Genomic DNA, 14,429 nt, shown 5'->3' with positions numbered 1-14,429 from the left:
TTTTGGTAATAAGATAACCAGAGAGTTGGTCAGGTAAACTCGATGGGACCGATTCGCTCATCTAGGTGAGACCGAAATGTTACAAAAGGGAAACAGAGAGTTTACATTGCAATCTCGGTGGGACCGATCGCTCATGTCGGTAAGACCGAAACGTTACGAAGGGAAATAGAGAGATTAAAATCCCATCTCGGTGAGACTGATATCCCTATCGGTGAGACCGATTTGCCTAGGGTTTGTGGCAGTGGCTATGACATTTGAAACTCGGTGGCGCTAGATAGAAAGAATCGGTGGGGCCGAGTTTGACTTTTGGTTTAGGTCAAATGTGGATGTGGGAAGGTAGTTGAGGATTTTGGAGCATATCACTAAGCATTTTGAGAAAGCAAGCCATTAAGCAACACCTCATCCCTCCTTGATAGTATTGGCTTTTCCTATAGACTCAATGTGATCTTGGATCACTAAAATATAAAATGTAGAGTCTTGAGCTTCAAGCTTGAGACAAACTTTTTGTCCTTAGAATTTTGAGGGATCCACTTTCCTCATCGATGCCATGCCATTCATTGAGCTTTTCCCGAAATATTAATATTGGAATAATGTTAGCTCAATGAGCTATATGTTGTTAGGAATTACCAAAACCACCCAGGGATAGTTGCACTTTCAATCTCCCCCTTTTTGGTAATTGATGACAACATATAGATCAAAGCTTTGACAAATGATAATAAGAGTGAAAGATATTGTCGCTTTGAGAAGTATGTGAAAAGCAAGAGCTCTCCCTAAATTTGTGCATATCTTAAGATTTGCTTTGGACTGCAAATGCACAATGAGTTAGGATCATGGGTTACTCTTCCATGTCACATACATCTTAGTGGAGCGCTCGAAATAATAAAGATTGAATACATGCACTCATCACCAAGCAAAGTGTAAGATAATATCATCTAACAAGCATAAGTGTAGCTTATGATCAACCACATGATCATCAATGTCTCATAGATAATAGCATAGTATCTGAAGCAATCAAAAGACAAACAAAGTTCAACCACCAAAGCAAGAGAGAATAAAAAGCAACGCTCTCTCTCGAAGCCTATGATCTATACATGTTTCTCCCCCTTTGGCAACAAGTTACCAAAAAGTTCATAGAAAATGCATAGCACTAAAACGTCTCTCAAGCTTGGTCTTCAGGTGGTGGCGTAGAGATGGCTCCTTGGGTGAAGACTTCAGTTGATGTGGATGGAGCTGAAGGAGTTGGTGCAGGAGCTGGTTGCGCTGAAGCTGTAGCTGGTGCAGATGACGTGGCTCTAGTGTCTGGACAGACACTGCAGCAGACCTCTAAGCTCTAGGCACTCTGGCAAATGCATCAGTGGTTGTCTTGCCCTTCCTCTCCTGCATATCATCTTGAAGTTGCTCCACAACAGACTAAATCTCAGTTACCTTCACATCCAAGTCATAGAATTTTTGCTCCACGATTCTTTCCAAGCTCTCCTGGTTTTGAGTCAGGGTGGCCAGTCCCTTCTCAATCCTCAGAGTGGATGCAATCAGGTAGCCAAGCTGATCTTGCTTGCTCTTCAGGAGATACTGAGATGCTTCTTCAGTAGTTGGCATCCTTGCAGCCTTTTCAGCTTTTGCCTTCTCCTTCTTGGCTTGTGCGTGCACAGAAGATGGTTCATCCTCATTCATAACCGCAATGTTGTCCTGGAAGTCTGGATAGATAGGCATGTGCTCCTTGTCCAGCAGATATGTACCAGTGCCCATCTTGGAGTTGATTAGCTCCTGGATCTGTGGGGCATACCCACCACTCCTCTTCTGATCTGCAGCTGTCCTCTTGATAGTTTCAACTATTAGGCTCATGACTTTGAACTTCTGTGGGACATCAAAGATGTGAAGCAAGTTAATTGCATGGCCTCTGATCATCTTGTGATCACCTGACTTTAGCAAGAGAGTGTGCCTGAGGATCCAGTTGATGGTTGGCAAGCCTGACAGAAGGTAATGTACAGATCCAAACTTATGTGTATCAAGAGCAGCATCTGGGATCTCCTTGTACATGTGTGCCATTGTGTTGTGATCCTTCTTCCTGTTGGCATAGTCATCCAAGTCATCTTCACTCTCTTTTGGGGCATTGATCAACTTCGCCCATTCAGCAACCATGGACTGGTACCTCGTACCTTCAGACATCCAGACAATCCTTCCATCTGGGTAGAAATGAGCTGTGGAGTAGAACTGCATGATGAGCTCATCATTCCATTTTGTGAGCTTCTGAGCCACAAACTCATTGACTCCACAAGCCTTGAAACTATCATGTACACCTAGATAGTGATGCCCATTCTCCTTGATGTAGTCCCAGTCGACCCATCTCATGTCACACACTATGGGCTTCTTGTCAAGCAACACTATCTCATAGAAGTCCTGCTGTTCCTTTGTGTGGAACCTGTAATCAACAACAGTCCTTCTCCTGGTGGCATATGGATCTGACTCTCTCCATAGCCTCAGACCTGAGTCCTTCCTTATCTTCATGTTCTCCGCTATTGGATGAGCATCATTGTGATCTAGGATTTTTGGTTTGAGCTTCCTCAGGACTTGTCCTTCATCATCTTCATCAGCAGCAACTTTAGGCACTGGGGCCTTGTTCTTCTCAGTAGCTGGTATACTCCTTGTATTCCTCTTAGGTGCAGTCTTGGGCTTGGAGGCTTCTTTGGGTGCTTCTTTGGGCTTTGATGTTGCAGCCCCTGACTTTATAGCATCACCCATCAGCTTTTGTGCCTTGGGTGCTGGTGCAGCAACCTCTTCTTCCTCTTCCTCTTCAGAATCTCTCATGATTGAGGATCTCCCAAGCACTCTAGCAGTGGTCTTTTTGATCCTCTCCTTCCTCTTCTTCCCTTCTGCAGCAGCCTCTTTGGGTTCAGATCCCAAAGGGACTTGAGTAAATGCTCTGGCCTTGGACATTGGAATTCTCTTTGCAGGAACCTTTTGCTTCATGCCTGGCTTGGTGGCAGCAGCAGTGCTATATTCCTTCTTAACCACTTTCTTCTTGGAAGTGGCCTCATCCTCAACTGCCACATAGTCGTCATCCTCAGATTCAGAGGTCTTCTTCTTTCTGGCCCTGATGGCAGCTTTGGGTAAGTTTCTTGGGGTGCTCCTGCTACCATCATCTGAACTGCTAGAGGGACTAGTGCTCTCACTCAGGTGAACCTGCTCTCTGACCTGTTCTGGCTGTCACTCTGATCAGACATATTGCAAACACTGACAACAGACCCTGTGAATAGATATAGATGAGATAGAGTGGATGAGCATCACAAAATGCAGAGGTTTTTGCAAAAGAATGAGTCAAAAACTTAGTTTTAGTTTTCCACAGAAAGCATTTCGGATCAACCGATTTGTAAACTCGGTGATATCGAAGCAGCTGTTGGAACCTAAACTAGTGAACTCGGTCAAACCGAGTCACAGTTCGGTGGCACCGAAACTGCTAGGGTTCCACAAAGTCCCGAACTCGGTCACACCGATTTGCAATTCTCGGTCAGACCGAAAATTACATGTGCAATGGCCTGAGCCAAATCGGTGGTACCGAGTTCCACAACTCGGTTGGTCCGAGATGGTTTCGGCAGAAACCTAACCCTAAATTTTCAATTCACGACTAAACTAGGGAGTGTTTTGACTGGATAAGAATGATCCCAATCGTGGCAAGATACATGGCAAACACAATGTGCTAGGAATCAGATAGGGCTAGCACAGTGATCGAGTTCATACCCTAGTTCGGCGATGAACTCGCTACAGCGGCAACAATGGGGATGATTCCCGTTGACGGCGGCAGAGACCAGCGGCAGGAGGCGGCTGGCGACGAGGAAGATGATCCGGAGACCCTGGAGGCAGAGCGGGCTAAGCGCGCGTCGAGGAGGTTCGGAAAGTTTCCCAAAATTTGGCCCGTGGGTATATATAGCCCGACCCTGTCAGTGTGATGGAGTGGAACAACTCGGTGGCACCGAGATTCATAACTGCAATCAGTTACTGAAACTCGGTGTGACCGAAAGGTTCAAATCGGTTGGACCGAGATTGAAAACCTAGATCGACTTATTGATCTCGGTATGACTGAAATGGATGAATCAATCAGACCGAAACGCACAAAGAAGTTTTGGAAGTTGAAGTCTATGACGAATCGGGGACTCCGAGTGCTCCTCACACAGAGTGGTTCGAATCTGACTTGATCAATTTTTTTGATGAAGCATGAATAGAGTTTGAGACAAGAAAAGCATAGATAGCTAGAGAGGGTTCTTAGGCATTCTTGTCCATCCAATTGGCAAAAGAAAAGAAAACCAATCAATCAAAAGAACAAGTGGATGTCCTCGAATGAGTAAAATATGCAATCAACATGCTCATATAATAAAATGGCAATTGAAATATGTGTCAAAGCACGCACAACCAATTCTAGCATCTATTAAACAATTTGCGATGACTAGGTCATCTATATATGAGTATATTGACTTAGGAGTCAAATGAGAACATTTGATCACAGGTCATACTCATCGTTTAAGCACATGTGGGGTTACCACTTTTACATAAAGCATTGTTGTGTTCACACCATTAGAGTTGCTTTAGCTCAATTCTTAGAGTAAAGCTCCCCCTAGATGTGAGACCCCCCTAAGAGGGATGAACTAACCTTGGGTTTTGTCGATGATGACTTCATGTAGATGCTGAAGATGTGGATGCTCAATGTTGATGTAGATCATTTGAAGCTATCCATTGGAGTGAGTTGCACTTTCAATACCTACACGGGTTAGTCCCACAAGGAACAAACAAGGATATCCATAGACATAAAGTGATGCACACACAAGATGATGTCTATGAAAGCTTTTAGGTTACCTTGTCCCTTGTCTTACCAACAAGAGGGTTTGTGACTCCTTGAACTAGTGCAAGATGTGGAAGTTGATTGCACTTGTTCTTGCCAAGATGAAAAGAGTGAAGTATGTTGGCGGAGTCACCCTCAAGAACTCTCTAGTTCTTCTTCTTCGGGATCCACACCATCTTGATGGGAATCCTCGGTGTTGTAGTCATACTTGATGAAGTGGAACTTGAAGTAGTCTTGGGAACCCACTTGACCAAGGCCTTAGGAGCTTCTTCAAATGCATCAATTTCCTCTTGAAGCTTGTCCTTGCCTTTTTGCTTGTGGTCTTGTGGTGGAAGATCATCTTGAGCTTGTGTCCCTTTGAAAGAAGTAGGATCATACTTCTCTTGTTGAGGAACAAACTTCGTCTTGGGGTATTGATCTTCTTCCCACTCAACTCCATTGGCATTGAACTTTCGTTCAGAACCAACACCTTGATTCTTCCGGTGCCTTCCTTGCTTGCGTACAATTTCCTCGAATTGCTTACTTCCGGCAAGGCTCTTGTAAACACCTTTCTCTATAATTCCCTTCAATAAGCTATTTTCTTGCTCAAGTGTAACTTGGCTAAGAGAATCATTAGTGGAATCAAGAGAACTACTAGAAGCAACAATATTGGATTTAGCATGATTATTGTTACTACTAGACGAAGAATCTTTCTTGTTCTTGTTACTAGACATGACTTGAGGCATGTAAGTGGATAAGAGTAAATGCTTGGCAATGTAAGAAGAACTTCTCTTACGAAGATCATCATTGATTGCTTTTAAGAACTCATGCTCTTGCTCAAGGTTGAGCTTTTCAAAGCGTAATTTCTCCTAAGTCCTTAAAAGTTCTCGATGATCTCCTAAGATAGTTTCATGAGCTAACTTAAGAGTGTTTAGTTCTTTAGTTAGAGACTCAATCTTCTCCTTATCATTGTCATTCGTTTTATCTTGATTAGCATGATTAATTGACGTTTCATCACAATATTCATCACTGGAGTTGTCAACAAGTAAATCATCATCACCTAACAAGTCATCTTCATCACTATTGAAATCAACATACTCAGGGTGTGATACCTTTGGGCCTTTAGCCATGAAGCATGTTCCAACTCCTTCATTTGGTGAGTCAAATATGTCGTAGGAGTTGGTTGTCACAAGTGCTAGACTGGCAACACCTTCATCTTGAGTATATTCGGAGTCAGAGTGATAGCTTCTCTCGGAGTGGTTGTCGGAGTCGGAGCCGGATACCCATTCACCAACATGAGCTTGATGTCTTCGTTTTGTGTAGCTCCTTGATGACTTGTCCTTTCTTTCTGAATCCTTGATTCTCCGTGAGGGTCTTCGTTCATAATGATCATCTCTACTCCTTCTTTCTCTAGATGGTGTTTCTTCTCTTCTACTTCTTCTCTTGGGAGAATCTACTCTTCTCTTGTAGGGGGCCGTACACTCATTGGAATAGTGTCCGGGCCTTCCACAATTGTAGCGGTTTCGCTCTCGACTAGAAGATCTTTTGTCATTGTAGGACCTTGACTTGGAGCTTCTCTCTTTGCTTCTACTCTTGTAGAACTTGTTGAAGTTCTTCACCATTAAGTTCAATTCTTCATTGAAGGTTTGTTTCTCACTCGATGATGTGGGGGCTTCACATGAGGCTTTGTAAGCACCACTTGATTTGTTGTGAAGTTCCTCTTTATCCTTGAGTGACATCTCATGAGCAACAATTCTTTTGATGATTTCCGTTGGCTTGAGATCTTTGTAATTTGGCATCATTTGGATCAATGTGCACACGGTATCATATTTTCCATCCAAGGCTCTTAGGATCTTCTTGATGATGAATCTATCGGTCATCTGTTCACTCCCTAAGCCGGCAATCTCATTTGTGATAAGAGCAAGCCTAGAGTACATTTCAGCAACACCTTCACCATCCTTCATTTTGAACTTGTCAAGTTGACTTTGAAGCACATCCAATTTGGATCCCTTGACGAAGTCGGTACCTTAGTGCATATCAAGCAAAGTATCCCAAATTTCCTTTGCATTCTCAAGACGGCTGATTTTGTTGAATTCTTTGGGGCACAATCCGTTGAAGAGGATATCACAAGCTTGAGCGTTGTATTGTAGAATTTTCAACTCTTCCGCGGTGGCTTCACGGTTTGGTTCTTTCCCGTCAAAGAATTCACCTTGCAAGCCAATACACATAATAGCCCAAACGGCGGGGTTATGTCCAAGAATATGCATTTTCATCTTATGCTTCCCACTAGCAAAATTAGTGCCATCAAAGTAAGGACCTCTAGGGTGATAATTTCCCTCGCTAGACGCCATACTCTCCTAGGTTGTGAAACCAAGGCTATGACCGCCAAAAGCTATGGAAATCAAAGCAAATGGAGACCAAAGCTTTGCTACCACTTGTAGGATCGAAAGTATGTCTAGAGGGGGGGAGGTGATTAGACTACTTGACCAAATAAAAATCTAGCCTTTTCCCAATTTTAGTTCTTGGCAGATTTTAGCTATCTTAGCACAAGTCAAGCAATCTCCACACAATTCAAGCAAGCATGCAAAAGAGTATATGAGCAGCGGAAAGTAAAGCATGCAACTTGCAAGAATGTAAAGGGAATGGTTTGGAGGATTCAAATGCAATTGGAGACACAGATGTTTTTGTCATGGTTCCGATAGGTGGTGCTATCGTACATCCACGTTGATGGAGACTTCAACCCACGGAGGGTAACGGTTGCGCGAGTCCACGGAGGGCTCCACCCACGAAGGGTCCATGAAGAAGCAACCTTGTCTATTCCATCATGGCTGTCGCCCACGAAGGACTTGCCTCACTAGCGGTAGATCTTCACGAAGTAGGCGATCTCCTTGGCCTTACAAACTCCTTGGTTTAACTCCACAATCTGGTCGGAGGCTCCCAAGTGACACCTAGCCAATCTAGGAGACACCACTCTCCAAGAAGTAACAAATGGTGTGTTGATGATGAACCCCTTGCTCTTGTGCTTCAAATGATAGTCTCCCCAACACTCAACTCTCTCTCACAGGATTTGGATTTGGTGGAAAGAAGATTTGAGTGGAAAGCAACTTGGGGAAGGCTAGAGATCAAGATTCATATGGTTGGTATGGAATATCTTAACCTCAACACAAGTGTAGGTGGTTCTCTCTCAAAAAATGTGTATTGGAAGTGTAGGTATGTTTTGATGGCTCTCTCCACAAATGAAGAGTGGGTGGAGGGGTATATAGCCTCCACACAAAATCTAACCGTTACACACAATTTGCCAAACTCGATTGGACTGAATGGTTAAACTCGGTCGGACCGATTCAGCAAACCTAGTGACCGTTAGGATTTTCGGTGGGACTGACATGCAACTCGGTAGGACCGATATGGTTAGGGTTAGGGCATAACGTAATATCGGTGTGACCGATTACACAAACTCGGTGGGACTGATTTTGGTAATAAGATAACCAGAGAGTTGGTCAGGTAAACTCGGTGGGACCGATTCGCTCATCTAGGTGAGACCGAAATGTTACAAAAGGGAAACAGAGAGTTTACATTGCAATCTCGGTGGGACCGATCACTCATGTGGGTAAGACCGAAACGTTACGAAGGGAAACAGAGAGATTAAAATCCCATCTCGGTGAGACCGATATCCCTATCGGTGAGACCGATTTGCCTAGGGTTTGTGGCAGTGGCTATGACATTTGAAACTCGGTGGCGCTGGATAGAAAGAATCGGTGGGGCCGAGTTTGACTTTTGGTTTAGGTCAAATGTGGATGTGGGAAGGTAGTTGAGGATTTTGGCGCATATCACTAAGCATTTTGAGAAAGCAAGCCATTAAGCAACACCTCATTCCTCCTTGATAGTATTGGCTTTTCCTATAGACTCAATGTGATCTTGGATCACCAAAATATAAAATGTAGAGTCTTGAGCTTCAAGCTTGAGCCAAACTTTTTGTCCTTAGAATTTTGAGGGATCCACTTTCCTCATCCATGCCATGCCATTCATTGAGCTTTTCCTGAAATATTAATATTGGAATAATGTTAGCTCAATGAGCTATATGTTGTTAGGAATTACCAAAACCACCCAGGGATAGTTGCACTTTCAGCTACTGGACGCAATGGCCATGTGAGCACCGCCCTTCTGCTACCAGCTCACGCCCCAGGCAGCGGCCGGATCCCACGGCGGGCCTCGCCGCGCCCACATGCCCCCTAGTGCACCCGGGGGCCTCATTGACACTAGCACGATCCATGGCGGACGGCGCCCCATCGCACCCGCACCACCCCAGATGGGTGCGGGCATGAGCATTGCCACACACGGCACCAGCGGGGTGCTACCCCACCATCCTCAGGACAGCGTCATGGGTCAGGCGACATGGAGCGTGGGGCACTTCGGCGAGGTCTTCGGGTCAACCGCCTCAGAGGCCTACGTGCCCTGCATGATGAACCAGGAGTACAGGCCAGAAGATGACCTCGACTCGTTCCTCGAGCTGGGCTGGGAAGAGGAGGCGTTAGGAGCAGAGGCCTTCCAGGAGCCGCCCGAGAGCCCCACCAACCACGCCGTCGACAACAGCTACAGGGTACCACTAATCTCCTAGGGGCAGGCTTACGCTAACCATGAATCGCAAGTGAACTAGTTCACAACGCCAGGCGACGGTTCCAGTGCGGCGGTATGCGTATCACCAGGGGAGGCTCACTTGGGGCTGCGTGGAAGATGCTAGGAGCAAGGCCCCTCCCCGCGTCGCGTGGAGCAAGGCATTGCCCGGAGGTAGGCCCTCTGTCGGGGAGGTGCTAGCGAGCCTTGCCCCGGCAGAGGACCCGTAGTTGCCGAGGGTGCCGCTGGCGTCCCCTTTGCCCCATGGTGTTGTTCTGGTCTCTAGTCACCACCCACGGTGGTCGAGGGAGGCACAAGGCAGGGCCCTCGTCTGGCAATATGAAGTAAGGCTCACGCCTGTGAAGGTCTCCGCTCATGACACTCTCACGTAATAATGAGTGGGGTTGTACACGCCCCAGAGTCTCAGGAGTGCCGCCCTTGGGCCTCGGGGGCTCCCTCCCATGTCCTAGTCGCAGCACTTAGCTCCGCGCTGGTGAGAAGACAAGAAGACTAGACTAGGCGCCAGACGCGGCCATTTGCTTTGGATCTCTTTTCTGTAACCCTGCCTTCTGGATTTGGATTTAAGTTGAAGTTGAATTTTCATTGATGAGCGCGGGGGGTGCCTTTTCTCGTTCAAGCGATTTCTTGCTATCTGGTTCTTGCCTTATTTCGGAGTTCGCGCCTGTTGCTTCCCCCTGGCGGGCCCCTCGCGAGCGGGGCTGGGCATGACGCACACGTGCCACGGCTAGCGCTTGCTTATCACGCGGCCCCCTCGGGCATCTCGACGAGTTCCTCAGGAGTTTCCCAGAAAGTCGCAACCTCACGAGCCGGTTTGGGGCTCGCCCAGGCTAAGGTAAACCGCAACAGTAACTTTGCCCCAGGATACGTGACTTCACAAAGACACATATTCAACTCAACCTAACAAGATAGAGGCAATAGTAAATTCACATGAGGGGCTTCCCCTCCAAAAATGCTCTTACAACCTCAAGGGCTGCGCCTGAGCTTCTGTGTGCAGGAAAAACAGCCGGGAAACACGGGATCAGTCAGACGTGTCGCTCGCCACGTCCCCCGGATCGCCCTCAGACGCGTCGCTGGCATTGCTGCCACCATCGCTGGCATCACCATCACCTCCAGAAGCGCCGCCATCACCGCCGCCGACCTCGTCGCCCGCGTCCGCCGCGACCACCACCCCATCGTCATCGGAAGTGAAGGCCCTGACCAGTGTGTCCACACCGTCTTCCACCCATCACAATAGGTCACCCCTGATGGCCTCGGGTACGGGAGTGATGGCGGCGTCAAAATCGAAGTTGGGGTCGGTGTTCTGGATATGGCTGAAGACAGGGGAGAACGCTCGCCCGAGCAGGAGGCGGCTCCTCTCTTCAACAAGTTGGCGAGCTCTCTCAGAACGACTCTCCAGGCGCGTCACCACATCGGTGAAGAAGCGGAGGTGGTTGGCGTAGTCGTTCGAGTGGGGATGAGGATCATTCTCATTGCAGATGTGGCCCAGGGCGATATTGGCCCTATTCCTGAGGTCCTGGAGCATGGGGGCGTGCACGCGCTCTAGTGTCCGCCGCTGAAGCACTTCCTCCCTATTCTGCCGCGCGATGGACTCAGTGCCAGCGACCCGCTGCTGAAGAGGGAGAAGCTCGGCGTGGGCGGAGGCCAGTTTGGCCTGCGCCGAGACCAGTGCGGCTACGGCGGCCTCGTCGCGTCGCTCCACCTTGGTCAACCTGGACTTGAGGGCAGCAGTCCTACCAATGGCCTGAACTTCCATGAGCTTCAGCTTCAGGTTGTACCTACCCTCGAGATCCGTGCGAGCCTCGGCCACCTGGCAATCAACCTCCTCCTGGTCCTTGGCCTCGCGTGTGCCAACAGCATCCTCCGCTTGGGCAACTTGACGCTCCCTCGTCTCTAGTCGCTCAAACTAAAGGCTGCGCTCCTTGGCTTCCAGCACCAACGCTTCCTCGCGCTTCCGGATCTCTTCCTCTTCAACGGGCGTCCTCCTCATAGATGCCAAGGCGGCTCTGTGCGCCTCCACTTTCTACTCCAAGGAGGCGCTCCAGGCTTGGAGCTCCCGCTTGCGTTTCTCTGCGATCTCGCGGCGGCGGTCGGCTTCCCGAGCTTCTTCCAAGGCTCGAGAGAAGGCCTCGTGCGAGGTCGCGAGGGATGCCTTGGCCTTCGTGTTATCAAGCTCACGCTGGTGGCGTCCGAGGTTGATGGCCACCTTCAACTTGTGCCGTCCTCCACCAGCCGAAGACCCTCGGCCACTAGACGCGCGTCCACATCCACGAGCTCTTCACCAAGCCGATTCATCATGCCATTGCCTCCTGAAATAGCCCATGGCGAACGACGCTCCTTTCTTGCGCCGACTCGAGCATGTGGCTGACTCCGTCCTCCGCCGCGGGGACCGCAGATGGGGCCGGAAGTGGCTTGCCCCCTTTCAGCAGGGGCTGGGGGCAGGCACCCAGTTGCGGGCCAGACCTTGCGAGGAACCCGAACGAGTGAAGGCCCGCTGCTTGAAGAGGAGACCAAGACCGAAGCCATCTAGCCGCCGTCCACGACCAGGGGAGGAACCCTTGGTATGCTTGCTGCATTCCAGGAAAGGCCGCATAGGAGAGACGGCGAAGGCACGAGCCCAAGACGCCTTGTCGGCGGGCTGGCTTCCCTGGTTGACTCCACACCGTGAGCAGCGCGCGGGCTTGCAGCGCTTGAGTCTAGTGGGAGAAACGAGGCGAGAGGAGGCTGCTTCTCAGGAGATCTTGCAGCCTTGGCAGAAGGGATCCTGAAGAGATATCGTCAGGAAGGGAAGCAACACGCGGAGAATCACCAAGATAAGGTACTTACTCGTCAACAGCGATGTACTTTCTCCATTTTAACGGCCCAAAGGTGTCGCTGCTTGGGGAACCATTCCTCTTGTGAAGCTCTTTGAAGTCCACACAAAGTCGACTGAAGTGGTGGACATGGTGTCCAACACGAGGCGCAACTGGGGAAGCTCTCGAAGGGGCATCCTCAAGAGCGCCAAGCTGAGGGGAGCTGTCAAGCTCTGCCTCACAGCAAACCACCAAAGTCTGAGGAGACCTAGCCTCAGGAGACGCGGGCTGCATCGCCCCTTCAACCGCCGCCCCAGGGAAGAATCATGAGTTACTGAGGACGACGCCTCGGGAGCCCTGGACGGCATCAGCATCTCGGCACCTTCGCCATCGGCCCCCAGCGGTGGTCGACCCCCTGCACCCACACTTGTGGCGAGCTCGACGCTAGCGGTAGGAAGAGGATCCACAATGATGGGGTTCTTACGGGGCCCCACGAGGCCAACTGGACGCAGCCGCCATTGATCGAAGGAGGGAATTTGCTCCGTGAATGCCGCCTTGTTCAAGCAGCGGTACAGAAGGCAGCTCTTCCTTGGCATGTCGTCTAGCAATGGCACGCCCGTCAGGACCTCGAGCACCGTTCGCCGCGCCTCAAGGGGGTGCTCGGCTGTCGGTGTCAAAACCGGCGGATCTTTGGTAGGGGGTCCCGAACTGTGCGTCTAAGGTGGATGGTAACAGGAGGCAGGGGACACGATGTTTTACCCAGGTTCGGGCCCTCTTGATGGAGGTAAAACCCTATGTCCTTGATTTATTCTTGATGATATGGGTATTACAAGAGTTGATCTACCACGAGATCGGAGAGGCTAAACCCTAGAAGCCAGCCTATGGTATGATTGTCTGTTGTATATCATCTATCGACTAGCCTAGCCTCGGTTTATATAATGCACCAGAGGCCTAGAATAACAAGAGTCCTACCTGAATACGCCGGTGGGGAGGACTCCTTGTCTTGATCGCCAAGTCTTGTGGAATCTTCCTTGTATGTGACAGCTGTTCGAACTGGCCCATGAGTATATGGCCACGGGGGTCCTCGGCCCAATCTAACAGATCGGGAGATGACGAGTTGAGTACCCCCTAGTCCAGGACACCGTCAGTAGCCCCCTGAACCGGTCTTCAAGTTAGGGACGCTCCTCGATTCTTCCGAACTGTTCTTCATCTTCGGTTGTCGGTCTTGAAAACTGGTTCAACAAATCTTCTCATCTTCGATCTTGAGGATCACCGAAATGCATCTGACGAGTTTACACGTCGTGTATCCGAGGAACCCCGTTAAGTTTCCGGCCTTTACTAATGCCTGGTTATTTCTATGCCACACCTCGGGTTTGAAGTTGTTCCCGGGAGGCAGTGTCCTCTTGCGTCCGAGCTCCAACGCCGAACTGCATTCGAGGTATCTTTTGCAGCCGAGCACCAACGCCGGACTGCTTTCCGAGCTCCAAAGCCGGAATGTATCCGAGCTCCAACGCTGGACTATATCTGAGGTGTTATATCACCTTGGTTCAAAAAAGTTGAAGGAGTTTAACCGAGCTTAATGCTGGAAATGCCCTCTATGGAGCCAGCCACTAGTGCCCGAGCTTTATGCCGGTCTACTTCTGAGGTGGTGCACCACCCCGACCGCGGGCTGATTTATTGTGAATATTTTTTATTAGTGTAATTTATTCTCTACCGAGATATATAGCCAGTAGCCCTCAAAGTCTGTATCGGTCTAAAACCCGAGATGCACCTGAAGGATGACGTAAGACCGCTGATCCCATTAGCCGCTAAGACTCAGGTTGATTTGCAAAATCGGCCCGAGGATCAAGTCCTAGCTCAGAAGAATACTTCGGGACACAAAAAGCGGCGTGCTCAGTCCTCGAGACTCAGGTTGGGTGCGGCCGACCAACCTGAGGATCAAAATCTCCTCGGCAACTGTATTGCACTTAAAATTTTCTGCATTGAACATGCAATGCAGTAGCCCCTGAGACACGGGTCGGGTGGCAACACCAGATCAGGGGATCGATACGCCCCTTTAATATTTGTAAATAATAAGCCCGAAGCCCAGTAGCCCCCGAGCCTTAATGCGGGCACGGGTGGCCGAATTAATGATCGATATCCAGAGTAAAATCACAAATTATGTGTAATGATTCTATGTATCCAAGTACTTTACATCA

This window comes from Triticum aestivum, chromosome 3A (assembly GCF_018294505.1).
Source record: "Triticum aestivum cultivar Chinese Spring chromosome 3A, IWGSC CS RefSeq v2.1, whole genome shotgun sequence".
NCBI lineage: Eukaryota > Viridiplantae > Streptophyta > Magnoliopsida > Poales > Poaceae > Triticum > Triticum aestivum.
The sequence above is the reverse complement of the archived record's forward strand: the minus strand, read 5'-3'. Positions refer to the sequence as shown.